This window comes from Camelus ferus, chromosome 30 (genome assembly GCF_009834535.1).
Source record: "Camelus ferus isolate YT-003-E chromosome 30, BCGSAC_Cfer_1.0, whole genome shotgun sequence".
In the NCBI taxonomy this organism is placed as follows: Eukaryota; Metazoa; Chordata; class Mammalia; order Artiodactyla; family Camelidae; genus Camelus; species Camelus ferus.
Window position 1 is genome coordinate 14413012 of NC_045725.1, and position 26865 is coordinate 14439876.

The 26865-nt window shown below is 47.7% G+C and overlaps 2 long non-coding RNA genes across 4 annotated transcripts; both read right to left on the bottom strand.

The window, feature by feature from the left end:
* Positions 1-562: 562 nt before the first annotated feature.
* LOC116660647 lies at positions 563-22844 on the bottom strand. 2 transcript variants are annotated; one of them, XR_004316225.1, is made up of 4 exons: positions 22804-22844; positions 19468-19610; positions 3398-3553; positions 563-2894 (listed from the first exon to the last, which is right to left on the bottom strand). It is a non-coding gene; the product is annotated as an uncharacterized LOC116660647 (long non-coding RNA). The 2 variants fall into 2 exon arrangements; XR_004316224.1 differs by lacking the exon at positions 22804-22844 and having other exon boundaries at positions 19468-19655.
* On the bottom strand, positions 6726-14420 carry LOC116660649. 2 transcript variants are annotated; one of them, XR_004316228.1, is made up of 3 exons: positions 14336-14420; positions 10343-10447; positions 6726-8940 (listed from the first exon to the last, which is right to left on the bottom strand). It is a non-coding gene; the product is annotated as an uncharacterized LOC116660649 (long non-coding RNA). The 2 variants fall into 2 exon arrangements; XR_004316227.1 differs by lacking the exon at positions 6726-8940 and adding an exon at positions 9682-9847.
* Positions 22845-26865: the final 4021 nt, after the last annotated feature.

The following is a 26865-nucleotide window of genomic DNA, read 5'->3' on the forward strand; positions in this document are numbered from 1 at the left end:
AACTCACTGTGGGACCCCTTCTCTGAGGCCTGGCAAGGGCACACAAGGCCTTTCACAACTAGCCCGGCCCCGAGAGTCTTCATCCAGAAAGCAGAGGGCACTCAGAACCTGTACTTCGCGATTAGCCCCCACCTGCATGCTTTTAATGTGCCCTGTTAATCATTTAGCCGGTGTCCCTTTGCCCCTCGAGTTAGAGGGCAAGATCTTTGATGGGCAGGAACTTTCCCTCACATGTTGAATGGTCAGTTCGTGGATTTCCCACTGTGGCCACACCACCCCTGGAGTCCACGCTAAACTCATTTTTCAGGCCAGAAGGGCTTGTGTCAGAAGAGAATAAAGTTGGTGGTCCTCTGAGCCAGGGTCCTTCCTCCAGACATCCTGACCTACCGATAAAATGATGGGTCAAGTGAACATTGCAAAAGACCTGAAAATTTTCGAAGGATGAGCAGAAACCAGTAACAGAAATGTGAAATACTACATATATGTTTAGTATGTTCAGAACATTAACAGTACAAGGGCAATGCGGTAGAGAACACAGTTGCCAGTAACTCATGGGGAAGATAAGACTGCTTTTATTGTACAATTAACTAAACACAAGATTTTGGACTTTACGGGGAAAAAAACAGAAAAGTAGTTTAAATTTGTAAAATAGAAATTCTAGAAATAGAAGCATGAATTAATAGTGCAATACGTAAAAACAATTTCTTCGTGTTGCTGCACAGTAGATGTGCATTCATTTTACTCTTATTTTTTTATAGTTGTATATGTTCATATGAATATGCTTTCAAATGAATTTAAGATCCAATAATTATTTAAAATTTACTGAAAGCCCAACGGTTTACTCTTTTCTTGACCCAGGGAAGAAGTACACAGTAGCACCATGAGAAGAGAGGCCGTCCCCTGGGACCGCCGGGAATGTCACACACACCAACTTGTAGCATCCTTCAAGGTCAAGTCTCCACTGACACTGCCTACTCCTAACCACTGCAACCAGGAGACCTACTCATGCCGGGGACTTAAGGCAAGGTCCTGGTTCCTTTTTGTCATTTCAGTGACCCTGACAGATGTCAGCTCCACTCTGGTCATCTCAGAGTTCTTGTCCAGGCAAGAAACTTCCCCACAATTCTATGTGATACTATGTGACCGAGGCACTTTCTCATTTAATACACTTTTTGAAATACCTCCCACGGGCCAGACCATGGGCTACCTGCTGGGGACGCCAACATGGTCTCATGGTATTACAGTCTCACTGGACCAACACGGTCCCACCCAGGGATGCTCAGGGCCTAAAAGGGCTGCAGATGAGCAAAGGGGCAAATGCAATAGAGAAGGTCACATGCGATAAAGATGTGAGCTCTGTGCATGAGCAGAGAAGAAGGAAGAAGTTTTCCGGACTTGATGGAGATCAGGCTCCTTGGCCAAAGAAAGTGGCACTCAAGTTGAGAAGCAGGAGGCTCTGTGATGCCATCTTCCCAGCTTCAACCTGACTTAGATTCAGTAACATTGCACACATCTGTCACCCAAGGATCAAGCCTTTCCCGACTCCTATTTTATATTCAACCTAGGGTGAGACCCCCACCTTGTTTTATTCCCTGTTATGGGGTCTTGCTTTGGATTGTCCTAAAGCAGCCACTTTCCAGCCTCAGGAAGGACAGCTCTGCTGAAATGGGCTGCAGATTCCTGCTTTGCCCTGGCCCAGGCCCTCGGCAGTGGGTCTGGCCCTACTGACTCGCTGCACAGCAAGAAGAACTGAAGGAAACAGAACACAGGAGTCTCACCTGAACTCCCTCTGTCAGAAGCACACAAGACCAGACTCTTGACCCCCAACAGCCCAGGCTGGGGGCACCAAGGTGGGAGGCAGGGAGGCTGGGAAAGGTGGAGGTGTTCATCTGCAGTGGGGAGACTGGCTCCACAACTGTGTAACTGTGTGGTCTTAAAGCAAATCATGTCATTTCTTTGGGCCTCAGTTTCCTCATCTGTGAATTGGGTGTAAACTGTGCCCACATCTCGGAATGGAAGCAGAGTTAAAAAGTTGATTCAAGGGGCGTCCTCTGAGAGACACAAAGCTCAGCCTTTATTCTCAAGTCTGGCCAGGGTTCCTCAGCCCTTCTGTCCCCACTTAAGCCAGAAACTCCTCCCTTCCAACCCAAGGCCACTCTTGGCACAACCTCCCCACAGACAGCTCCCAGGCTCACTTGGTCCCTGACTCTGGACTCCCAGGAAGCCCCCCAAGGGAGCTCAGGGGAACCTGAGGGCAGAGTGAGTGGTGAGGAGGTGACCTGACCACCCAGGCCTTCCCTTCCAGCTTTGGAGCAGCACTTCTCTCACCCTTTTAAGGGAGAAGGCAGCTGCACCCAGATCCCAAAACCTCCTTCCCGACCTTTTCCTAGGACTTGCCCAGCAGAAAGTTGGCCAGAATTTTCCTATTGCCCAAAGGATGCTATGCACCCCAGCACCACCAGGTGGCCGCAAGGAATCAGCCACCACCTGTATCTCCACTCCTGGGGCTCCTGAGACAACTCGTTATTTCAAAAGTGCAGAAGCCTTAATCAGAAGGGATCTCAAGACAGATAATCCAGGCCAGCCTTCTTAAACTCCTGGAGGCCACAGGCTTCGTAAAGAAGCTGATGAAAATCACCGACCCACTCCCCAGAAAACTGCCCCAGCACATACACTCAGTATTGCCACCTGCTTCAGAACTCCCTGGGACCCCCAAACACATCCATGGATCCCGTAGAACTTCTTGTAACCCAGTCTAGAAATTCCTGCCCCAATCTCGGCCACCTCTTTTGTTGTTTAGGTGACAAATGAGTCTCACCACCTCCGCTCCCTGTGATCGACCCACACCCACGTTTATCCTGGTGAAATCCGGTAAACTTCTCCACCAGTGGAGCCTGAAAAGAAAGTCACCAAAGATTAGCCTGTTTGAAGGGAGGGGCTTATAAAAGTGAGGAGGGACTTAGTGGGGATTACGGACTCATTGATTGTCCATGAGCCCCTGACATGAAAATTTTAAAATCAATAACTGATGCTCCTTTTCCCAAGAGAAACCATGGCCTCACTACCACCTGCGTATCAGGGCACAGAGATGGGGAGCAGGGTTATTGGAGAAAGAGGGAGCAGAAGAGGCAAAGCTGAGGACATGGGAGTGACTTCTCCTTCCTGGTACCCTGGGGGTCCCAGGGAGCCAGTGCACTCAGGAGAACAGGCCTTAAGCACATCCAGTCCCCACAGACACACCACCACCCTAGGTTGGTTGATTACACCCTAATGAAACTGTCAATCAACTAAAAGTCTAGGAGAAGGGAAAAAATGAAAGCAAAAATTAAACACTGGGAGAATGATGGATGACAGAAGTCAGGTGAGACCAGTAGAAACAGAGGTCCCATTCACCTACCTTGCTTTTCTCCTTGGCACCTGCTACGGCAGGGAACCTGGTCCAGGAGTCAGCGCACAAGCAGCAGGTCCTCAGGGCTGCTGTGTGTCAGGCTCTGGGGCGGCTGAGGAGGAAGACCCTGTTCAGGAGCTCCCAGCCAAGCGGGGAAGCCAGACACTAAGAAAGAAACGCAGTGTGAGTCATGCTGAGGGAGGGAGCCCTTCCAGAGATGGGGTGTCAGTGAGCTGTCCCAGTGGGAATGGGATGTGAGGAAATGAGGTCCTTCAAGGATGTTGAGTGAGATTACGTGAGCGATGGCACGGAGGCCAGAAGGGCATGTGTGAGAGCCTGACGATGCCTGGAAGCAACACAACAGAACATAGAACATTCTCCACGTCACCAGCCACCTTCGGGCATCTTCCCAGCACAGAACCTTGACTCCATTTCTGTCCACATCTTCTATTTGACCCGCTCCCCCCAGGCACCAGCACTCTTCACAAACACGTGTGTTTGGAACTACTGCGCTGGAGGACACGGGCGCATTCATTCCCACTTCATGTGGGTTTTGTAAGTTTCCCATGTCACTCACCACGTGCAAGGCACTACACAGCACAAGCGACAGAGCAGGGCAAGAGAAACAATGCCGTGCCTCATCTGTTCTGGCAAAGGCATTCTTAGAGTTACATCTTTGTTCCCAGCTCCCTTCTCAGTTTATTATCGGCCGAGGGAAAGAACAGTTGGGTCCAACCTGAGTCAAGGTGCTCACCGCCGGGCCCGTCAGTGGTAGCTGAGATCAGGATGAGACAACGATTCCTAACACAGCTTTGTGGATGGAGATGAGAAGTAACCCAGGGCAGACGGCAATCTGAGTGCTGTCCAATACAGGACCTTGGAGATCTAGTCCAACCATTCATTTTTCAGAAGGAATGGAGGCACAAATCCAGATGCTGCCCTGCCCATGGAATTAATGATTAAATTCAAAGAATCATAGCACCTTTGGCAAGGGCATCCATCAATAGGAACACCCAGTGGGCTGAGAGGATGCACCCCAAACTCATAAAAGACAAACAATTCACGTAATAAACTGACATAGGAGCGACTGTCATTTCCCCAAAGTCACAGCAGGATGTTGCCTTGACCTGCCACAGCCAAGGAATGAGGAGTTCTGGATGAATCCATTCCCAAGAAAAATGAAGCTTCTCACGCAGCATCTGAATGGTGGCCATGTTAACTCTTCTTGGCAGAAACCCTTTCCGAATGAATGGTGCATGGCTCTGTCTTCTTAAAAGGAAGGCGCTGGACAGAGTGAACACTTTTCTGGCCATCCCAAGGTCATTTGTTTATTCTGCAGCTGTGGACTGGGTGGCAGCTACTTGCCGGGCACTGTTCTGGGCGCAGGGAATATCACAGTGGCTATCGAGACAGACACGGCCGCTGCCTTACAACATGGTGAGAAAGACACTCCAGAAAATGATTAATCACAATCGGGACACAGAGGCCAAGGAATATGATGCTCTGGGAATATACAAGGGGGACCCAAAGGAAAGGGGAGGAAGAACGAAAGGCTTCTTGGAGGACGTGATGTTTAAGCCGGCATCAGCGCGGGAGAGGAGCAGGAAGCCGGCGGAGAAAGGGGGGAGGACGGGGCATTCAGGCGAGGGAGCAGCAGGTGTGGGGGCGGGTAAGGAGTGAGGCTGGCGGAAGCTGGTGTGGCTGGAGCAGTGGCCCCTGAGCAGTGCCCATCGGTCTGCACTGTCTCAGAGGTCCCCGCAAGGCTGCTGCAGGTGTTAGGAACCAGGGAGGGACACTACCACCTGCTTTTGAAAGAGATGGATTGACATCCGTCCGTGGGGTGCTCTCTGGTGTGGGTGCCTGGCCACAGGACTCACCTGCGTTAGGAGTACCTTATTCTGTCAGGTTTCTGCTACTCACAGCTGCCACAGAACCACAAAATAATAGTCCTGAAGCGTCCCAAAGAGACCATCTAGAGCGGGGGTTTTGATCCCAGCCGCCCAACAGAGTCGCCTGAGACACTTGGAAAAACGCCTGCGCTCGGACCCACTCCCAGATTGATTAAATCAGGGTGTCTGGGCACCAGACTCTGTGATGGGACTTTGTCAAGCTCCGAGATGGATATAATTTCTAATGAGCAGCCAGGATGGAAATCACTATCCTAGTCCAGTCTTCCCCAACCCTTTATTTTTTCTTCACAAATAGAATAGCTGTGGCCCTTCTGCACAATTATTTACCTTAGAAATGGACCCAAATCCACACTACATGAAAGAAGAGAGCAAAGAAGCAGCAGTGCTCACAGAGACCTCATGTTTAAAATACAGTTGCACTTAGGAGGAAGTGGCTCCCACTTTCTCTCGCTTGGTCCAGGAAAGCAGTACATAAAACGTGGATTAACAAATTTTATTATTTAACTGAGAACAGTGTTATAGATTACCACAACCAAAAGAATGAAGTTAAACCCCTTCCTTACACATACACACAAGTTTACTCAAAATGGATCAGACTTCAATGTATGAACTAAAACAATAAAACTACTGGGGGAAAAAAATTGAAGTAAATCTTCATGGCTGTGGGTGAAACAAAACCTTCTTGGATATGACAACAAAAGCACAAGAAACAAAACAAAAACAAAAAAATGGATTAAATAGAGTTCATCAAAATCACCAACTTTTGTGATGCAAACAATACAACTGAGAAAATGGGAAAAACAACTCACAGATATGAAAAATTATTTGCAAATTGTTTGTCTGATAAGGAACTCATATCCAGAATACCTAGCGAACTCTTATAACTCAACCATAAAAAGACAAACCAAGGGGGAAAGGGCAAAGGACCTGAATAGACATTTCTTCAAAGAAGATTTATGAATAGCCAATAAGCACATGAAAAGATGCTCAACCATCAGGGAGATGCAAATGAAAACTAAAACGAAATATCACTTCACAGCCACAAGGATGGCTGGAATCGAAGAGACAGAGGATGTGGTGACGGTGTGGAGAAACTGGAACTGTCATACATTGCTGGTTTGAATGTAAAATCATGCAGCTGCTTTGGAAAACAACTCATCAGTTCCTCAAAATGTTAAACATAGAGTTACCATCATGACCCAGTAATTTCATTCTTAGTTATCTATCCCGGAGAAATGAAAGCAAAAAAAAAAAAAAAAAAAAAGCCCACAGAAAAACCTGGATATGCGTGTTCATATCAGCATATTCGTAACAGCCAAAACATGGGACCAATACAAATCCTCATCACCTGACGAATGGATAAATAAAATGTGGCATGTCAGTAAAATGAAACATTATTCAGCCATAAAAAGGAACGATGTATTGAGATATGCTACAACATGAATGAATCTTGAAATCATTTCACCAAGTGAAAGAAGGCAGTCACAAAAGACCGCATATTGTATGATTTCATTTCTATGAAATGTCTAGAACAGGCAAATCTGTACAGATAGAAAGTAGATGAGTGGCTGCCCACGGCGGAGAGGGTGGAGGAGGATGGAGAGGGAGCTAATGGGCACAAGATTTCTTTTGGGGGGTGGGATGAGAATATTCTAAAGTTGATTGTGGTGAGAGTTGCACAACTCTGAGAACATACTAAGAAAGCATTGACTGGCGCAACTTAAATGAATGATTCTGTGGTATGTAAATTATATCTCAACAAATCTCTTCTACTTAAAACAGCATCCCCACTTCCTCATTCTAAGTGGGGATGGCTCACTGGTTTCTTACATTTCGTGTTTTCCATTCCCTTCCTCTCCCTGTACATTTATCCCACTCATCTATCTGGATTTATGTCTCTTACCTCTGATTGGCTCTCTTTTTCTCCCTCTCTTTCCTCTCTTACCCCTCTTCTTCTTCATTTCTTTCTCCCCAAGAAAAAAATTCCAAAAAATTCTGTCTTTGAAGACCTGCTCGTGCAGAGATGTGGTAAGTCACCACGCAAGTGGCTTTCCAGTGAGTCAGCGAGCTTCACGGCTTTTCCCTTGTCGCAGTTATGAACTACCCAAATATATTCTGCATTATCACATAGATCACGTCTTCAAAGGAAAAAAAAGTGGGGGATGTAGTGGGGAGAGCCTCGTACGGCAGATAGAGCCAAGGGCCAAGTTAATTACCCGGGGAGTGGAACAGTTTAGGAAAAAGACTTTTCTGAGGTCTCTTACCCAGCTACCCTGTCCTCTACAGGGGATCAACTCGAGGAAGGCAGCAGTGACAGAGGGAACACCCGACAGAAACAGGAAGGCTGAGCTCCCCGAAGATGACAGGTTGCATTTTCCGAGAACGGTTATGGCAAAATGGTTCTGATCTTGCGTGCTCTTCCAAATTCTTGGACACTTCCTTACAAAAGGTACAGTCTTATTCCCCTCCCTTTGAATAACATTTGGCTTTATATTTAGTGTCCTTCTTCTAATGACGAGAATCCAGAGGCAGTGAGGCTGTTTGATTCCTGATGTCAGGTTAGAAAAGGTGACAGACCTTCCATCTGTGTGTGTGTGTGTGTGTGTGTTTGTGTGTGTGTCACCTCCTTGGGACTCAGCTTCCTTGTTACAAAGAAGCCCAGGCCACATACATGTTCCAGGCAACAACAAGCTAAGGTCTCAGCCCACAGCCAGAGTCAACCTCCAGACAAGTGAGGGAGGGAGGCGGAGAGAGGAGGGAGCTATCACATAATTTCAGGTCCCAGTTTCCACACCCAACCAGCTGACAAGTCAAAGAGAGATGAATTTTCCCTGCTAAGTCCTCCCCTAATTGCAGATTCCTGAGATATTAGTTATCTACTTCTGCACAGCAAATTACCCCATAACTTTGTGGCTTGAAACATTTCTTTTCCCACAGTGTCTGTAGATCAGGAATCTGGGCATGGCTTGGCTGGGTTCTCTGTGTCAGTCTTTCAAGGGCTATAATCAAAGTGTCGACTGGGACGTTAATCATCTCAAGGTGCCCCGGGGGAAGGCCACACATCCAAGCTCATTAACGTAGTTGCCGACAAGACTCCGTTCCTTGAAGCCTGTTAAGTTATCGCCTTCAGCTTCTTGTCACGTGGGCCTCACGTCACGTGGTGGCTTACTTCATGCAAGCCAGGAAGGCAATAGATTGAAAATGTAGCAAGATGGAAGTCACCGTGTTATCACCTAATCACAGAAGGGACATCCCATCACCAATTCTGTTCTATAGAAACAAATCACTAGGACCAGCCATCTAAGTGATGATTGTATAAGGGAGAAAAAACCAGGAGCCATATCAGGAAATGCTTTTGCACTGAGCAAAACTAATGGCTCGTTATTTCAATCCACTAAGTCTTGGGATGGTGGTTATGCAGTGTTGGAGAACCAGGAAACACCAGAACACAGGAGAGGGAAGAACTGGGTAGAAAAAGCGTCTTCATTGACTATTTACCACGTACCAGGATCATTTGGCAAAACTGAGGCTTCGAGAGGTTCAGTGACTGGCCAAAGCTATTAGTGGCAGAATGAAGATGGAAATAATTCTATCAGATTCCACAGCCCACGACCTTTTCACTTCTCCACTCGACTTCCTGTCCTTTGAAGAGAAATAAACCCAAACCATTTGAATATCAAATAGTGTTTCTCTGATGGCTTTTAGTTTTTCCAAATTCTTAAGTTTAACCAGCAGAGATGATTTCTAGGTGGGGTCTCCCCGCCCTCACCCTTTCAACTCTCAGTTATGAAGAACTTTCCTCTTAATCTGTATTTTCATCAACTTCTGTATTTTATAAAGCTGGCAGGACCAGTCCACCATGCTTAGCTGGATTTTCCTCCATAAAAGCAAGCTTTCTGGAATATTATTGCTTGCCCATGGTGAGGACATAGATTCCAGGAAGTTAGTTGCAAATGCTAAAAAAAGAACATGAGGCAGACATCGGCTTGAACAGAGAAGAATGAAAACTCCAGCTGCTGGTGCCTCTACTCGGCACCCAGAATCCCCACCAGTCCCTCAAGAGGAGGTTCAGGCTGGACACACAAAAACTTTGTGCTCATTGTTTCAAGGGTCCAGGATAGGAGGGAGACTGACTTTTCACTACAAATCTTTTTGTACGGTGTTTGAAATAGAGAATATGCATGTTAATTACCTTAAAAAATCTGTTTAAAAACTAATCTCAGATGAGAGATCTCTATTAAGGGAAACTGAGGCATCTGTCAGGATGGATCCTGTGATCACCAGACCTCTCTCAGGGGCTGATTCTGGGCTGTCCCACATGTGGTTAGGACCGTGCTCTAAGCATCCAAGGTGAGCTCTGACCTGGGAACTCAGCAGAGGCAGAAAGAGCAGAGAGATGCTTTCCTTAGGAGCACCTTGACTGCTGGGGAGACAAAGATCATTTTTCTGAAAACAGCAGATAATTCAAAGCCAAATCTTAGATGCTCAGCGGTTGAATGATATTCTAAAATATGAAGCAAATCAAAGGATGGCCCCACTCTTCTGCAGTCTGCAATGACAATGATGGTGATAGTAATGAGAATTACTATTATGGGTGTTAGTCCATTAATATTTAATTAAATCAACGATATGATTGGAATTAGGTTTACCATCGTATTATTTTTCATCTGTTTCTTGGGGTTTTTTGTTGTTGTTATTGTTCTTCTGTTTCTCTTTCCTTCCTAATTTAATCTATTCAAATATATCTAGAATTCCTTAACGTATGTATTATTTTTAAACGTTGCACTAGGGATTACATTCTACACCCTTGATTTTTATTATTAATATTGTACCATTTCATATGAAATGTAGAAAATTTACATTGCATTGCTCCATTTATCCATCCTACTCCTCCACCCACTTCAGTGCTATAGTCACCATGTGTATTACATCTATATATACTGTAATCTGCAAGAAATATTATAATTTCTTTTTTAAATAGTCATGTGTATTTTAAGGAAATTGAGAGGAAAAAACAGTTTTATGTATTTGCCTAGATATTTACCATTACGAATGTTCTTTATTCCTTCCAGGAAGTCCAAGTTTTCCTCTGGTATAATTTCCCTTCAGCCTGAAGAATTTTCTTTGCCTTTCTTCCAGTGAAACCCTGCTGGTAAAGTAAAAGAATATCTATTTTGCCTTCTTTTTTGGATATATTTGGATGTAGAATTCTGGGTTGACAATTCTTTCTCTTGGCACTTTAAAGATGTTCCATTATTTTCTAGCATCCATGTTTTTCTCATGAGAAGTTGGTGGATGTTAAAATTATTGTTGTCCACTATGTCATGTGTTGTTTCTCTCTGGCTTCTTTCAAATATTCTCTTTTATGTCTAGTTTTTAGTGTTTTGACTATAATATACCTAGTTGTGGCTTTCTTTGCATTTATCCTACTTCGAATACCCTAGGTTTCTTGAATCTATACATTTATGTCTTTCACTAAATTTGGAAAAATTTCAGTTATCTCTTCAAACTGTTTTTCTGATCCATTCTTTCTTTCCTCTTCCTCTGAAATTTCAATTACATTTATATGAGAACTTCTGATATTGCCCTACAGGTCCTGGAGGCTTTGTTCATTTTAAAAAAAAATTTTTCTCTTTCTCTTTCAGATTGGATAATTTCTATTGATGTATGTTTACATTCACTGATTCTTTTTTCTGTCATCTTCATTTGCTGTCAGTCCTGAGAGTCAGGCCTTTCACTATTGGAGAAAGAAGTCACAAATAAGCAAGAGAAGAAGGCTAGAATAAACCCTGTTGCATTGGAAATAGTGTTGGAAATCAGTAGAAACTCATTTATGATGATGATGATGATGATGAGAGAGAGAGAAATAGATGGGTTCCCATGAGTTAGTATACGTACCTACATTCCTAACTGTTCACTGAGAGGATTTAGAAACAATAACATCCTTGTAGCAATGAACGCACCTAATGCCCAAATCTTGGTTTCTAAGTACCATTCTCTAATGAAAGGAACAGGGCTCCTTGGAGAAATGGTTGATTCCAGGGCTATGGCTGAGAAAATGCAAGATGAACTTTGAGCATCTTGTGTTACTAAAAAGTAAGGAGGGGAGTGCTCAAAAAAAAAAAAAAATTATGGGGGCTTGCCAAAGGACACAAGCCACTCTGAAAGGGCTCCTAATATATTATATTACATCCCAGATAATAAATAAATATTTATTGTTCCATACTGATATAAATTAATTGTTGAATAAATGGGGAAGGTGAGACAATTCCTCCTTCATAAGGATTCCAACTAATAAATGTAGAACAAAAGAGGAAAACAGAAAACCACTATGAAAACATCACAGTAACAATGGAGCAGGCAAGATTACCCAAAGAATGTTAAAAGTAGCAGGTGAAAGTTGAGGAAAAAACAAGGTATGGCTTCAAAACGTCTTCCTCAAAATATATATTAATTACTGTGGTGGAATATGTTCACAAATTCCTTGGCACGTCTCTCTCCAGGAAGGGGAATTTAATTTTTCTCCCTGTAAGTGTGGGCTGGATTTAGACTCTCATCTAAGAAGTAGAGTATCTGAAGAGAAAAATATTAATTGTACAGAAGCCTGGCAGACACCCTCTGAACCAAGTGTGCAAGGTGGACATCACCAGTGGGAAGACATGTGGACACCATGTACCCTCTGATAGGATGCAATGGGGACATGTCACCTCTGTGATAGTCCTCCCCCAAATCATCACTCTAATTCTAAAAAAGCACTCGATCAACCCAAATTGCAGGAAATTCTCCAAAATATCAGAACAGTAATCCTTAAAAGTGCCAAGGTCAAGAAAGACAAGGAAAGATTAAGGAGCTATCACATATTGGAGGTAAATAAAGTAAATGTGAAGATTCGTGCAACATGATGTCTTGAATTGAATCCTGGAACAGAAAAAAATTAACAGAAAAACTGAGATAAACCTTCCCTTTAAGATGTAAAACTTCTTGAGCATCAGGACAGAGTTATTCCAGTCCCAAGGGCTTAATGTAAAGCCTTCAGCACTGACTTCTTGATGTATTCAAGTCAGACATCATCATCATCATCATCATCATCAAAACACCTGCCATTTTTTGTCTACTGAATATAGGCCAGATACTCAACTCTGGATTTTACTTACAGTTTGTCATTTAATCCTCCCCACAGCATCATCAACTCCATTCTACAGGTGAAATGTTGAGCACAGAGAAGGACAGTAATTTGCCCAGTGGCACACAGCTAATAATTGCAAAAGCCAAGAATTGAACCCAGAGAATTTGGCTTCAGGACTCAGACTCTCTTAACTTCTATGCTCGGTCTGTGGGAGCATCTGCTGAATTATTGCCTTGAGGAATTAGGAAACTCCATTACAAGAATATTTTGAATCATCCAAAACAAGAACCATAAAAGATTGGAGGAAGAGATGTTTGTGTAATTCTTTCTGAAGCAGCAAAATCTATACCCTTGTTCTCCAAGCTTTAGTCATCCTCTAGGCACCTCCTTGATTCTTGCCATCGCTGACATAACCTGTTTATTCTTAGTCACTTAATATCCTTGAAATCAACTCAATTGTTTTTGCTTAAGTAAATTATTTTAAAAGGAAAGTGACCTCATGTCACTATTGTAAATGGAAAAGCAGTATCATTTACCTTAAGTAAATGGTAACCTAAAAATAAATACCATAGAAACAAAACAATGTCAATAGATTACAGTTAGATGCAGGTGCCTGCCAAGGGCCTGAGCCCGAGTGAGCTCTGTTCTCTCTTTGCTAAAACAGGGAAGATTTCACAAATATCAGAGAGCTGTCCATGACAGACCAGCACCACAAGGTAATCAGAAGAATTACCAAAAAGCTAAAAAAGTCTTCTTTGTAATTTGGGACTAGGTGACAGAAACCCCATAGGAACAGTGGCTTAAACATAATAGAAACGATTTCTATCTCACACAAAAGACCACAGGTAGGTGGACTGGCTGGTATCACACACCTAAGTGCTGTGAAGAAGCGCCTTCTAGCTTGTGGCCCCATCAGCACAGCTTACAAGATCGCTTCAAAGCCCAAGGTTGCTGCTCCAACACCAGCCATCACATCTGCTTTCCAAGGAGCATCAAGAAGGAGAAAGGAAGGAAAGGAACACCTCCCTCTTTAAGAACATTTCCCCACTTTTGCTTACATCTCACTTAGTCACATAGCCAGAGAGACAGGGAAATGTAGTTTTTAATGTCAGGGCATTCAAGTGCCTAACTTAAAAGAAGGAAGGGGGTTTTCTATTATCAGAGGAATAGGCAACAGCAATCTCTGTGATTTTATGATTCTCCATGCTCCAACAGTCTTCTAGGATTCATCTTAGGTGAACCACCTAAGTCAGTCCCAGCCCAGACCTTGAGCTGATCCCTCCACCTGCCCCTGAAGTTGGCCTTGAGCCCGCTGCTCCTCTGCACCCCTTCCAAGCTCAGGAAAGCACTTCTCTCTCCACACTAAGGTTACATTTTATTTTTAGGCCCCTTAAATCTGCTCTGGGCCGTGGAGTGGTGGGGAACCGCTCCGGAGGGTGGAGCACTGCTCAGGGAGCTCATCAGACCCGGGTGAGCTTTCCGACTCCGCACCTCTCTGGCCGAGCCGGTTGTCAACTGATGCACTCTCTTGTGACTTCAGACTCTTCCTCTTATGAATCCAGACTCTCGAACCTGACACCGCAGGAAGAATCCATGGCCCCAGATCAAGTTAGGGGCTCTAACAGCCCTGCCCTGGTACTTGAGGGGCTTCACATCTTCAAGGAAAGGTACACCACATCCAACAAAAGACAGATACAAAAGGCATTCTCAACCTGAAGATATATGCAAAAATTGCCGAGGATGGTCTTGGCACTAGCAGCAAATTGGAGATGGAAACCCTCCAACAACAAATGACCTTGAATTATAATCTGAAGAGGGAAGATGTGACGTGCCCAGGGAGGGAGGGAAGTTATGTGGCACCGCTGTTGACAACCTCAGAGGTGGATCACAAATGCTGGGGTTACCACCCACCTGGACCATCGAGACTGGGGGCTCCACTCCAGGGTAGGTCTGGCAAAACAGGCTTTTAGAGCAGCGGGCAACCTGGAGGCCCCCCTGGCCCAGTAGGTCTCCACGTTTCTAAAATCAAAGGCATCTTTTAATAAGCATCACCCCAATAGACTTCTTTTTTAAGATCGCTTGCCAATTACATTGTACAAATAAAGAATTAATTCATGTTTCCTGTATTTTTTACCCAAGAAGTGTCTCTGCTAGTCAGAAGGTCTGGTGAGCATGGGCAGAGAAACAGGATCAAGCTGAGCTGCTGGACGCTGGACACTTGCCTCCCACTCAGGCTCATGCTAGAGAAAAACCCATCACTTTAGAGGGGAGGTTGAAAAACGCCAGAAAAAGCTGGTGATCCAGCCCCACTTTGGGCATCTTTGCTGGTCTCCAGGTTCCTCCCAGTTTGGAAAGAGCTAAACTTCCCATCCAGTCTGCTCAATTTACTGGTGGAAAAACTGGGATCCTGGAGGGAAAAATGGCTCAGCCAAGGCCACACAGCTACAGACGGAGAGACATGGTACAGACCTCCTGATTGGTGGCCACCGCCCTTCCCACTTCTGCACCCTCCCAATTGCCCAGCTCCAGAACTCCAGCCAGCAGTCTGACAGCACAGTGTGGGAACCAGCTCAGCAGAGTCACAGGGAAGAGAGGGGTTGCTCCCAAAGACAGGAGAACCAGCCACACCCAAGGATATAAAGTCGAAAGGACGTGCAGGAAGCCAAGCCGATGCCAAAATGCCACAGGTGTCACACACGAAGCAGCCAAGACTGGTTATAATTACCCAGCAAGCTGACGGCGTGTCTGAAGGCTGCAGTCTCGTGACAGGTCCCAGGACGTTTATCTGGCTTGGTAGATGATCTTGTATGTGTGATAAGGGAAAGTATGGTTTTCCCCAAACACGATCTAGATCTAACTCAGGCACAGACCACCCTGTCACGCTCAAGAGAAGAGTAAATTGCAATACGTTTTTATTCCCAGCCTCTGATGAGATCACTGACTCACTAATAAAGTGTCAAACCAGCTTGTGACACTGTCAGAGAAACCAAGTGTTAACTCAGCTTTCTTAGCAGCCGTGTGACCTTGAGCAAGCCCTGGCTCTCAGCGGTCCTCGGTGCCTCAGTTCGCCGAGTGGTAACATGAGCCCCCGCCTTGGTTTGCTGGGGCTGCCGATGCAAAGTGCCACAGACTGGGGACTTCAACAACAGAAATGCATTGTCTCTCAGTTCTGGAGGCTGGAAGTCCAAGATCAAGGTGTCGACAGAGTCGGTCCCTTTAAAGGGCTGTGAGAGAGATTCTGCTCCGTGCCTCTCTCCCAGCTTCTGGTGGCTGGATGGCCATGTTTGGTATTTCTTGCCTTACAAATGCATCGCCCTGATTCTGCCTTCGTCTTCATATGGTCTTCTCTCTCTGTGTGCGAATCTGTCTCCAATTTCCTTTTTTAATAAGGGCACCAGTCAAACTGGATGAGAGCCCACCCTAATGACCTCAGCTTAACTCATTACATCAGCCATGACCCCATTTCCAAATAAGGTCACATTCTAAGGTGCTGGGGATTAGGACTTCAACATATGAATTTTGGGAGGACACAGTTCAACCCATAACTGTCCCCGTCCCTGCCATCTCGCAGGGCCTGTAAGGTCACAGAAGACTGCACGTGAAAGTACGTAGAGGCGTATGAGGCAGACAGGATGGAGAGAGCTGTGTGGTCTCTTCAGACGAGGGGGACCACTGAAATGTGGCTGTAACTCTGGAGGCCCAACGGGTTCATGGCTATTCTAGGGCAGTCAGCAGAGAACCTGGGTGGCCAGGTTCCCCATGTTTCCCTAAAATGCTTGGTATGAAAAGGCAGACCCAGGGAAGGATTTCCACGGAGGTGGAGCCTCTTGGCTGGTGTGTGACTGGCTGAGGAACCTTTGGTTCCCATCCAAGGGTCTGCTGAAATCTACAGCAGCTTTGCTTTAAGTGGCTATTGTTGGGTGCCCCCCACAACTACATGCATGTTAGAATTGAAGAAGAAAGAACTGATTCTAAAATTCAATCCCCCACGTGGCTTGGTGCATGGACAGAGGTTTGCCATTTCCCGCACCACAGATAAATAAGATTTGATCAAGCTGCGGGAGGTAGCCTATTCCACATGGGACGAGGGTCCCAGTCCCCTGAGCTGCCCCTGCTGACCTCACCAGCCACAGGAGCCACCCTCTCCTCTGCCCGTGCTCCCTCCATCCTACGGCACAAAGGATTGAAGTAACTCCCAGGTCCTGCAGTCAAGGGGCAGGGCCAGCACTGAGACCTCAAACAGTCTGGCTTCTGAACACGTTTCCTCATGTCAGACTGAGGCTGGACCACTACCCAGAACAGAGGCTCAGATGTCTGCTGTGGTGCTGAGGAAGGAGTTCTGGGAGAGATGCTCGGCCTGGGGCAAGGGTAGAATTTTCCACTTTGTGCTTTAGCATTTTCCATCCAAGTGCCCTGAAGAAGGGAGGCCAGTGCGGGGAGCAAAGACTCAAGCCTGGGACAGGTGAACCATTTGGAGCAGGAGGGAGCCTTCATGCCCCCTCGCTTTCGGGAGGCCTAAATAGCTTTTTTCATTAATTGATTGATTCTATTGGAAAACATGTCAAACCTACAGAGAAGGATGGAAAATTAAAATGTCCCAAACTTTGTCCCAGTGCAATTATACTGGATCCTTCTCCTGTGCATGCCTTCTCCACTCAGCATTGTATCTTTGTTTGTATCCATGTTAACATATGTGGCTGCAGTTTATTTGTTCTGACGGCTCTGTAAGTAGGCCACAATTTTTTGAATTTATTTTCTGGTTGCTTTCCATTTTTTTATGTTAGAAATGCCTCGCAAGAAGATTCTTGCACCAACGAGGCCCTCATGCTCCTCTGCAGCGTAGACCTAGAAGTGGGATGCCTCGGTCATAGGTCAGAAGCATCTTCAATTCTGCTAACTGTTGCCAAACTTCTCTCTCAAGTGGCTCTACCGATTGAGACCCCCACCTGTAGAACTTTGAACTGTCCGTGAACTTGCCGACGTGGCATTATCAGACTTGAAATTTTTGCCAAGCAAAATGAAACGGTGTCTCTCTGAGACTGTAATTTGCAAGCTCCTTTATTAGCAGCGACGTTGAGCATCTTTTCATGGCTTTCTTCTATTGGCCTGAGTCGTCAAGTATCCTCCACCAGTGAGGTTCAAGGGGAAGGGCAGAGCTCAGAGCGGAGATCTTTGTCCTGGCTCTCAGCGACTCCGCAAACTCCGGGACTCCCTCCTAACCCCTGGGGGAGAAATGCACTGTTGCCTAACTGCCTGGAGGAGTTGATCTTGTGGAGGCTGAAGGGAGAGGCACAGGGGAGAAGAGGCCTGTTCCACGCTGTTCACCCACCCAACGGTCAGAGTTTGGCACAGTGCCCCCAGTGGTGACCTACGGCATGACTCCTGAGGGCACCGGAGCCGACTTCCCTGCAGGAGCCTTCTGGAGGTGATGTGAGCAATAAAAACAGTAAGATCAAGAAACAGCTGCCCCCTTGAGCAGAAACCATAGAAAAATTCTGTGTGACATATTTTAAGTAAACTCTATTGAAATATAACAGATAGAAAAGCTCACAGATCCTAAGTGCTCAGCTCAGGTTGAAGTTTCACAAAGTGAACATATCTATATAATCACCGCCCAGATTAGAACAGAGTATTACCGACCCCCCAAAGTCCCTCTCATCTCCCATCCCGGCCACTACCCCTCTGCCGCTCAGAGGTAGGTTCACATTTTTTAAAAATATATTATCCCGTTTTAAATGAAAGTTGCCTGGAGGCAGCCCAGGCATCCTCTGTCATGTCTTGGGTGATGCCCTTTGGCTCCTATTGGGCTACTGAAGTTGCCCCTAAGTAAGTACGCCTGAATCCCGGAGCAGCTGGGAAACAGCAGAACGCTCCTGCTCTCAGTTAAACATGTTCACCTCCAGATATGTACCTCTGTGACCAGCCTCTGTACCTGGTCAAGCTCCACTTAATGGATCCTGTCAGACACCTTTGTGAGCAGGGAAAAGCCCAGATTCCTTAGTCTGACCCTTTATGGCCTCCATTCCCCCAAAGTGAAGCCTCCACGGCAAGGCTGCCCAATTCACTGTTTCCCAATGCATATACCACACACAATAGGAGCGGCCTGTGAACCCAGCGTGCACATACAGAAAGCACTTCCTCGCTTCATGCCCACACCTGCTGTCTGGCATGAAAAGGCATCCAGGACGGATCTGAGTCATTTCCTAATCGTAGTAGATTTAGTCTCGCTTCAAGGTCTTCCCCCATTCTCTCTTGGCTCTGTGTGTCTGTGTAAATTCTTATGCTTAATGAATTGTGGTGCACCCTGCTGGTCTCTGAAGAAGTCAGCTGGATACTGGGACAAGCACTGGGCTAGGAGTCTGGAGGAACAACTTCTAGATGTATGCTGACATGACTTTATCAAACACGGTCCTACTGTACAGCACAGGGAAGTATATTCAATACCTTGTAATGGTCTATAATGAGAAAGAATATGAAAAGGAACACACACATGTATGTATATATATGTATGTATGTGTGTGTATATACATATATATGTGCGTATATATATATGAGTCACTATGCTGTACACCAGAAATTAACACATTGTAAACTGACTATACTTCAATTAAGAAAAAATTTAAATTATATATATATATATATATATATATATATATATTATATATATATATATATGTGTGTCTGTGTAAATTCTTATGCTTAATGAATTGTGGTGCACCCTGCTGGTGTCTGAAGAAGTCAGCTGGATACTGGGACAAGCAGTATATATATATATATATATATATATATATATATATATATATATATCCCAGGTTCTCTGGATTTTCCTTTAAATCTCACTAGGGAAGTACCTGAAGTCTTCGGTCATCACAATGTGGTATGAATGTTTTAATACTTGACCACGTAGACCCAAACTAGAGCGAGGTCTCTGAGGCCCGTTGCTTGGCCAGGCTTGGTCTGCTGGATCAAGGGGGGGGGGGTTGGTTGGGGTCAGGAGGAGCCCTGGGGTGGGGTGTGGCCTGGAAGAGTGGTTACTTACTAACCAGCAGGGAAGTGTTCTGATACGTCACTGTCCAGCCTGGACTTGCCGGTGTGTGGCTGAGTGTCAGCAGAGGGCGGAAGTGAGGGACACAGACCGTTGAGAGCCCTCTCGGTGCAGGCAAGAGCAGGTGACGGCTTAGATTGGCTGTGGAGATAGAAAGAAATGGACTCTTAGCCTATTTTGGGCATATATAGGGGGAATAACTCACAGGGCCTGGTGATGGGCTGGATGAGGGGGTGAGGTGGAAGGAGGTGTGAATGACGATCAGGGCGTCTGGGCAGAGACCAATGCCATTTACCAAGATGGGGTCACCCAGGGCAGGGGTGGGGTTGGGATGGAAATCTTGAGTTTGGTATTGGTATTGGACGTTAAGTCAGGTGCCTCTGAGCCCAGCATGTGGAAATGCCAAACAGAGAATTAGAAATAGGATTTTGGAGCTGAGAGAATGGTCTAGATTGAAGATTTAAACCGGAAATCATTGGCCGATGGAGGCTATTTAAACCCATGGAGTCAATGAAATTTCTGAGGAGACAGAACCAAAAAGGACTAACCAGTTACTGCTAAACAGTCTTTAAGTGTGTTAGTGATGCTGAGGCTTTGATTTTTAAGAGAGTCCTTGTCTTTTAGACAAATACACTGAAATGTTTACATATAAAATAATACGAAGTGTGGAATTTGCCTGAAAAATAAAGCAGGGGAGGGAGGTGAATATTTATGAATATTATGAATATTTAGGCCGCAAATTGGTAATTGTTGAAGATGGATGATGATTATACAGAGGCTCGTTTGACTATTCTCTCTATTTTTAATGTATGTTTGAAATGTTCTACACTAAAAGGATTTAAAGGAAAAAAGGACGCAACATGGAGCCCAGAAGACCTCCGGTCTTTAGCAGCCAGGTGGAGGAGGCTGTGAAGGAAACAGAAGTGGGCAGAGGGGCAGGGAAGGATGGCGGCCAGCAGAGTGGGGGTCTCTGAAGCAAACCGGAGAGAGGGGCTGAAGAAGGAGCAAGATGGCCACGGGCCTGTTGGAGACTCGGAGGGCAAGTCAGATGAATGTTCAGTTGTGCCCGATGGGCTTGGCAACATGGAGGTCCTCGGTGATCTTCGCAAGGCAGTGCCAAGGGAGCAGGTTGAGTGTCAGAACTCGCCCCGAGAGAACGGAGGGAGGGGGGAAGGCTGTGTAGACCCCTCCTTGGATAGGCTTGACAGCGAGTGAGAGCAGAAGGGGGAGGAGTTGAGAGAAGGTTTTCTTTCACAAAGGGAGAGACAGAGCAGTTAGATCCAAGAGAGAGAGCTCAAGATGCAAGGGTGGGCCGTGAACCACCAAGCGAGTCTCCAAGCAACCCCGTCCCTGTCACAGGATGGAAGGGGGAAGCTGGTGCAGATGAGCTGAAGGCTTGGAGGCCATCGCTCAGCTGATGGCCATGCCTCCCTCTTCTTGGGGCAGGACTCTTGGTCATCAGATGCCCAGGAGGAGGGGGTCATGTAGAAGAGTTGAGGAGACTGAAGCCGGCTGGAAACAGTCATGGAGAACCAGAGGGTGGGCTTGTGAAAGACGGCTGCCTCTGCATCACCACTTTGTGGATGCATATTTTAATTCTGTTTTAGACTCTGCAGTCCTGACTGTTCTTCAGGAGGTTCCCCGGATGAGGAAGCCGTGAGGTAAGGCATCACTGCACTCAAGCTGGAAGTCACTGTGACACTGAAGAGAGGGAACTTCTCTCCCTCAGAGCTGGAGGCCACCTCTGAATAAGAGATGGGGTCAGAAGGACTCAAGACAAGGACCCAGGAGTGACAAATGTTCCTGAGCTTGGCAATGGCTGTGTGAAATGCTTTAATTCCATGGAGAAGACAGGGGCCAGTAAAGCGGCAACAATGATATGCTTGATTCAATAGTTCAATGATTTGCTTTCTGTTGATTCCATAAATAAACATTTTTACCATATTCTCTTATTCCATCAGCTGAGTATTTAAGTAATATGGCAGAAGAAAAAAAAATAGGTGATGTTTTTTGGTTAACTATTACTTATCTCCTGATTTTTTTTCTTTATTTTGTAAGAAAATTCATCTTGACTTAAATATTTTTCATTACTTCTCCTTTTAAAGGTTTGTAATCCTCTCACCGACTGTCTCTCCCCAGTGCTGGTATTGCCCAGAGAGGGCCAGGGCTTCAATGTTCAAAATAAAATAGTCACCAGCTTGGATCCGCAGAGTATCTGCCCTGTATCTGCCCCGCCCTTTCTAAGCCCTGTCCTCAGCCTGGCTAACTGGAACTTCCCACAGGCACCTACTCTGTAAGTGAGGTGGCCAAGACAGAGTGGTAGTTTTTAATTTTTTTTTTAAATTCCCTTTTAACAGACAAAGCAGCTGGGGGCCCTGGAGAAGAGGTGACTTGCAAAGACCACCCAGCTTGTTAAAGGTGGGGACTCGTGGTGGTGACAGGACGCCAGGATGAGAGCTGTCTTGGGGGCGCACCAGCGACTCCTTGGGCGCCCTCTCCTGGCATCCAGCTTATGAACAGGAAATCTTCTCCAAAGACAGTGGCCCTCCCAGGGCAGAAAGCTGTGGAAAGCACGTCTGACGCCAGAGAAAACCAGAGGCCTGCCAAACTCGGGCCTCTGCTTAGACGGCTCCAGGCCAGAACAGAACTTGGCTTTTACTGAGCCACCAGCAGAGGGCCAAAGAAAACAATTAGGGGACCCCCACCCCTAGAAGCCAGCCCCTAGCCCCTCTGCAAATGGACGCCAGTGACTTAGTGACTCACTCCTCCCCAGGGAGCGGCCTTGGAGGAAGCAGCCCTGGAGCGCCCGGCAGGAGCTCTGTATGGACAGCCCTCGGGCCGGTCCTGGTCTCCAGGAAGGAAAAACAGGATTGAGATCACCGCGGTTGGCAAGGGCGCTGCTCCCCAAGGTACGGGGGGGGGTGCCGGGTGAGTGGCGTGCAGGAAGGACAGTGAGGGCAGGGGCGCGGGCTCAGCTGCACTCGGGAGCCAGTTTCCTGGCTGTGGCTGGACAAGGATGGAGCTGGATCCAAAGACGCCTGTCTGCTGCTTTAATACAAGATCGTGGACCAACTGATCGCCACTGGGCCAGGAGTGTTTAACCCATCACATCCGCAGGTGTGATACTGTGGCAAGAATCATTCAGATTTTGCCTGCCGTAGGTTAACATTTTTAAGGACTATTTTGGACCCTTTTTTTTTTTAATTGAAGTGTAGTCGATTTACAGTGTTAGTTTCAGATGTACAGCAAAGCAATTCAGTTCTGCATAGATATACACACATTATTTTTTTCTCAGATAATTTTCCATTACAGCTCATTATTTTGGACTTCTTACCAAAACAAAAGCCTGAGGCCTGATTCTCCTCTGGATGAAACGCCATCTTTGCAGAAAAAAACACACAAGGTAATGAGTCAAACAAGGAAATAATGCAGACGTTCAAACCCGTGCTCTCTTAGTGCCGGAGTCCCCCCGAGCCTCAGTCCCAGACCCTCAGAGTTTTACCTAAACACATGTTCGGCTTCTCGGCTTCAGCACAGCCAGGAAAGAGCAATGATGCCTTCAGCATCCCCCCCACTCCGGAAGCTCCAGAGAGTCAGCCTCTGGCTTGAGAGATGGGAGTCCGTGGGTGGAGCTCTTGGGCCACAGAGCACTGTGGCTGGAACTTAAGGCTCTGTCTACCTTCATGGGGCCCCTGGGGACACTGTACAGTGCCTGGTGCAAGTCCAGGAACTCATTCATTTCTTCCTTGGTTTGTGCATTCACTCCCTCTGCCATCCCACAAGCATGTGCCAATGGCCCGCTGATGCCCACACAAGCTGGGCTCGTGGGGAAAGCCAGAGAGAAACGAGACAGTCCTTGCCTTGAGTAACTGCAGTGGTGGCCATACGACGCCACTCATGGAGCATCTCCCACCCTGGCCCCAGGCCCCTCTGCTGGGATGTCCACTTCCTTGGTTCTTTCAGGTCTCTGCTCCAGCTCCTCTGTCCTGGAGGCCTTCCCAGGCCACATCCAGTCACTTCCTGTCTCCTGACCCTTCTTTCAGTTTCTTCGTGGCACGTACCTCCTCCAAATCACACAGGTATTGACTGTCTTGCCCAAAATGCTAGTTCTATGAAGGCAGAGACATTGTCCTGATCCCTTTGGAGTGCCTGGCTCCTATACGGAGCTTGGCACAGACGCTGGGATTAAATATTTGTTGAAAGAAGGAAGGGAGGGAAAGAAACTGCTGTGACTCACCAACCATGGCAGATCTGAGAAGGCTTCCAGGTGGAGGTGGCCTAGGGCCGGACTTAGTGCACAGTAGGGTATCCCCAGGTGGAGAAGAGAGGACCAGGCAGCCAGGCAAAGGGAGTGGCACCTATAGAGTTAAGGAGGCTGGAAGGAGGGGAAGCCAGAGAGGTAGGTGGGAACAGCTCCTAAGGGCCTTGAGGCCACAAGGGGTCAGGGCCTTGTCCCTGGGCTGCAGAGAACTGGCCAGAGTGGTTAAGCAGAGCACAAGGAAGGGCGGGGTGTGCTGGAGCTTGGAGAGATGGAGCCTGGTAGGGCGGCTTGACAGCCTTGAACTACTTGATTTAGCAGCTTTCAGACAGTGCCAGCAAAGCAGGGAGGCAAGTTCCAGAGGGAGCCAGAAGGTCCCTGAGCACAGAGGTGAAGCCCAGGTAGGGCCTGGGAGGCTTCGTGGAGGACGTGAGCCCTGTGCAGGCCTCTGGAGATGGCAGGGTGACAGGAAGGAGAAGAGCGAGCAAGGGGCCAAGGGCCAGATCTCAGTGGCTGACAGCGCCCACTCCTCCCGCCTGTCTCCCCATGAGCACAACACGCTCACCCAAACAGTCTGATGGACTTCTCAGGCTAATTGTCTAGCCAGGAAATGCCTGTGCAGTCAAGGCCAGGTCTCCCGACAGCCCCCCACCCTGCCCGGGGCGGCCTTGAGTGTTCTCTGCCTGCCCTCCTCGCCTGGTGCCAGCCCAAGGCCACGGACTCGCCCCAGACACAACTCAGCCCTTCACCCTGCTCTGGGCCTTCTTGGCTCCCCCCCTCCCCCCCCCACCCCTCCAACCCCCCACTACTTGGAGGAGGCCTGGGGTTTGGGTCTAAGGGGTGCCAGGGCTGGGTCTCCTGCCGGCTGTTGTCTTTTGTGGGCCCCCTCAGCTCCCTTGCCCTCTCCACCCCCTCTCCCACAGCCATACAACGGAGGAGGGCAGGATGCACCCCACACAGGGCCCCCCCTCCGGACCTACCAATAAGCGACGTCAGGAGGAGGGAGACAAACTCCGAAAACTTAGCAAGTCCAGGGGTGCCACCCACTCTCCTTGGTGGGGAGGGGAGACACATCATACTTAGACAGCACTGCAAAGGCAGACTTTGCACCAAAGTCACTTTTTGGTGCAAAAACATAAAAAAAATGTATTATGTATGACTTGGTATCACATTGGATATATTTAGATAATTTTTCAGAAAAGAAAACCAGCAAAACCTCTCTGGGAAAGAAATCCCCTGTCCCCAAAACTTGCAAGTTATTTTCGGTGCCTCCCCGGCCCTGCTCTAGGGAGGGAGGAGGTGGAGACCCCAGCCCCGCCCTGGAGCCCACCCCCGGGAGAGAGGCGATGTGCAGCCAGCTCCTCCCCGGGCGCGCCGCCCCACCAGGGATGTCAAATTGATTAACTTCATCATGGTAGTGAGCTCCCTAATGTTTTTCTTTGCAGTGTCTCGGCTCTAAACGATCGTGACCCAAGGCAATTTACAGTTACTTCCATTTTTTTTAATGAAGTCTGATTTAATAGTCGGAATGGTTAATGGCCTCGTCTGTCACACATAATAAAACAGGGCCTAATTGTATTTTAAAAAGGCCCTTTTGGTATGAACAGAAGCAACAACTTGATTGCATCTGAGAGAGGGCTTTGCTGTGTGCTAAGATGGCTTCCCAAGGGCGCCAGACACTTTCTTCCTAGGTCGTCACTTCATCCTCCCCCACAGCTCTTTCTTCTAAAGGAATTTCCTAATTCCCCAGCCGGTTAAAACCCGTGGCTATCCTGCTGGCTTCCTCAAGGCTGCTGCATCCTCAGGCTCCCAGGGTTTTACACCCCCTTCCATAATTACAGCCCTTCAGGTCCTCCCAAGGAAACAAACGGCCTGACACCCATTTTATACCTGGGAATACTGAGGCTGGCTTGCCCTACTTGCCTAGAGCCCCAGGGCGGTGAATCAGTGCCTCTGGTCGGCCCTGCTGTCGGCTGTAACCACTGCCCTTCCTGCCCAGCCAGACACCGCGCAGGTGCTCCTCCCCTGTGACAGAATAGGGCCCTTGCAAACAGGCCAGATGTCCTGTCCTCTCAGACCCTGTGCTTGACCACTGAATCCCAAAGCCATGGGGAAAATGAGGCAAGGACAAGTGATTCTCCCAAGGGCCCAGAGCTTGTTCAGAGAGACTGAGGTTAAGTTTTGGTTGTTGAGCAAATAACACACTTGCCTTCTATAAAATATGGAAGCTGGGCCCCTCCTTCAGGAGAGCCTGGGAATCCCCACAGAAGCCTGGCCGGGGCTGGCCCTCCCCGATGCCAGGACTCTCCTGCTCTGCCCTCCTCTCCTCAGCAGCCTCCCTCCAGGGCACTGCCCACCCCTGCCCAGCACGCCCTGAATCAACTCACCCTGGACCCTTGGGCGAGGTTTACCAGTTGGCCCAGCAGGTGTCACAGGGAAGAACCAGGTGATCTAGTTAATGCTATACTGGGTGCATAGTGGCCTTCCCCTGGAGGGGAGGGACAGTGAAAACAGAGCCATGGACTTGACACCATGAGCCATGTGACCTTGAGCATGGGCTCCCTCTCCGAGTGCCAGCCCACCAACTCTGAAATGCATCTTAGCTCTCCATGCCCTGCCCTGCACACCCCCTGGCTGTGGGGTCACCTCCATGCCCCTGCCTTCAGCAGGTGCTCGGCCAAGGGCAGATGTGGCCCACAGAGCCCGCCTGGAGAAAGACCAGAGTCCTGTGGAGGAAGTGCCGGGCCAAGGGGGTGGCTCGGCATAGTAGAGGCATGCACCCTGCGGGCTGGGGAGACGGGGCCTGTCCGGACACCCCTGCCCCTTCGTCACGTAGTCTCTTCCAAGTGCTGGTGCCCAAGCAGAGGCTGACGAGCAAAGAGCGTGTGGGCGCTCGTCCAGCGTTTGGGCTGGAGGGGTGGGCGGCTGCCCCCCTGAGCTTGGCTGGGCAGAGGGCCTGCAGGCGGGGGCCAGGCCCTGCCTGTTGTCTCTGGGGGCAGAGCCCATGGCTGGGCAGGCCTGCTTGGCTTCTCTAATAAGGAGAAGGAGGTTATGAGAATGGGGAGCCTTCTAGCCCACTGAAGTCAGGTGCAGGGAAAGGTGGGCTTGGAGAGGACAGACTGGGTTCCAGCCTGCTCA